Source organism: Amia ocellicauda, chromosome 12 (genome assembly GCF_036373705.1).
Source record: "Amia ocellicauda isolate fAmiCal2 chromosome 12, fAmiCal2.hap1, whole genome shotgun sequence".
Taxonomy (NCBI): domain Eukaryota; kingdom Metazoa; phylum Chordata; class Actinopteri; order Amiiformes; family Amiidae; genus Amia; species Amia ocellicauda.
The window spans coordinates 41,969,286-41,971,727 of NC_089861.1; the positions used below are offsets into that span (position 1 = coordinate 41,969,286).

At 49.2% G+C, this 2,442-nt stretch overlaps 1 non-coding gene across 1 annotated transcript; it reads right to left on the reverse strand.

Moving 5' to 3' along the window:
- Nucleotides 1-2,067: 2,067 nt before the first annotated feature.
- trnai-aau (transfer RNA isoleucine (anticodon AAU)) lies at nt 2,068-2,141 on the reverse strand. The gene has a single exon. It is a non-coding gene; the product is annotated as a tRNA-Ile (tRNA).
- Between the last annotated feature and the right edge of the window lie 301 nt (nt 2,142-2,442).

Sequence of the window (2,442 nt, forward strand, 5' to 3'; positions counted from 1 at the left end):
CATGTGTTGCAGCCGTGTTGTCCGCTGCTTCGCAGACAGCTTGTGAGCTCACGGCTGCAGGCAATGATCACTGAGGCGACTGTGACGTCATTGGCAGGTGTGCTTCATCTATTTAATCCCTCTCCTTCCCCGAGGGAGACTTTATTGTGACTGCCCGGAGCACCCTGTTTGTGTGGATGTTTTGTGTGCTGGTTTTGCCTTGTTTTCCCCTTTTTGTGTTTTTTTCTGTTGGACTATTGTGAACCCCAATAAAGCTCGGACACCGCCGGAACCCGAGACTCTCTCCGTTTATTGTGTCCGGCATTTACATTTGGTGGCCAATGTGGGGAAGCTTTGTGACATACTTACCCTGAACTCTGTACCCGGAAGGACAGCTATGGAGGCGTCTCCAGTGGAACAGTTGTTGGCCCCAGTGGTGAAGCTGCAGGCTCACAAACAACAAACTCTCGAGACGCTTGTCCAGCAACTTCAAGTACCAGCTCCTGCACCTAACCCTGCTGTTTACTGCAGCAAACCCGGCTTGGGCAGGTCTGCAGATTCCAAAGATGGGACCGGAGGACGACCCAGAGGCTCTGAATTTCTGTCCAATATTAAAGATCCTAGGCTCTCATTGTCTGATTTGGCTGGGGCACAATTGGGACATGTCTCTGGGGACCGATCACCATTAGTGACTGCAGGTGATGAGAGGGGCAGGGACAGCCTTCCCTCTGACTCCAGTCGTGTAGCAGCCAACAGTACCCTGTTGGACCCAGGGGAAGGAACGAGTTCTGGGACTCACCTCCTCTCTCCTTCTTCCAGTGGAAGGCCCGACACTGGATCCCGCCTTCAACCGGGTTTCCGATTTCGCTATGGACCAGACACAGGATGATGCCCTGGGACATATATATGACCAGGTCAGAGTTGTTGATGGTTGCATAGTGAATACACAGAGGGCACTTTGTGTTTCTCTCCAAACCAGCAGTCAAACCGATCATGCTGGATGATGTTGCAGACAGAATAACGTTCACCACGGTGCCTCCAGACTCTTTCACGAATACCAATCGAGCTGCACGGTGCTGGGCTGTGAGCACAGGTCCCACTAGAGGATGACGGGCCCTCGTGCCACCCTCATAGAGTCTGTTTCTGACAGTTTAGTCAGAAACATGCACACCAGTAGACTGCTGGAGGTCATTTTGGAGGGCTCAGGCAATGCTCCTCCTGTTTCTCCTCGCACAAAAAAGCAGATACTGGTCCTTCTGGTTCTTCTGATAGCACGGATGAATGTGCCATACTGGAGGAGCTGGACTACCTGTGCAACCTGAATGGGCTGCAAGGAGCACCTCATAATTCCAGTAGTGACAAGGACACTAGCAAAAGGCAAAACTAGAGAAGAATCAGTCAGGAAGCATAAGGAGAGAGCAATCGTCTGTGGCCACTACCTGCAAAACCATTCCCTTTTTGGGGTTGTCTTGCTGTTGCCTCTCTCCGGTGCACCTGCTGTCACTTTCATTTGCACCAAAACAAGAGACAGTGATTCAAAACCGCTTAGGCTTCCTAACTGTACAGATTAATATGCCTGAACTGTAACTGACTTGGTATTATGCTGTGATGATTACTTGTTCCCTTATTTTTTTGAGAGGTGTATTATAGAAGATAGCCTTGAGAATGCGGCCACAGATTTGCGGGAATCCGTGACTTTCAACACTTATGCAACCGGGTCGAGGTGACCAACAGCTCAATGTCTGGTTGGCACCATGGCTTAGATGTGCCATTCATGAAACTTGCGTTGATTCTTGAAGCCACTGGCATTGCTTCCCTCTCCAAGTCTGTGTAATAAGGAATTGGCAGGAGCCCACGAGTTGAAACTATCAGAGGACAGAATGCAAATGAAGTGTTCTGAGAAAAGCAAAGCGGCGAAAGGACATTTTCCCGTGTGCATGTAGATGGCCGACTTTGACACGGCTTGATGAAGTCTTGTGGATCCTACCACTGCTTAAGTGCACTACTACGCTTGCCTTCATGGAGTTTCATGTCAAACATTCAAAAAACAGGACTCGTACTAGACGGATGAGCACCTACGATCGGTCTTGGCCGATGTGGGGATCGAACCCAAGACCTTGGCATTATTGGCACCACGCTCTAACCAACTGAGCTAACCGGCCATCAAAAGGAGTCTCTCTGCCAGGCATTTGCTCATGTTTATGTAATTTGGCTGCAAAATGCATTACACACAAGTGTGAAAAGAACACTTTTGCAATTCCTAGTATTGGTGATGCCATAAATCAATCTGTCAGGAGTGGGATTTGAACCCACGCCTCCATCAGGAGACCAGGCAACCCTTCTACACTCTTCAAGGGAACAACATCTTAAGTCTGGCAAATTAGACCACTCGGCCATTCTGAGAGGATGTATACGTCCACCGGGAGATTATACTGATCAAGAAAACTGCGGGAACACTTAAAT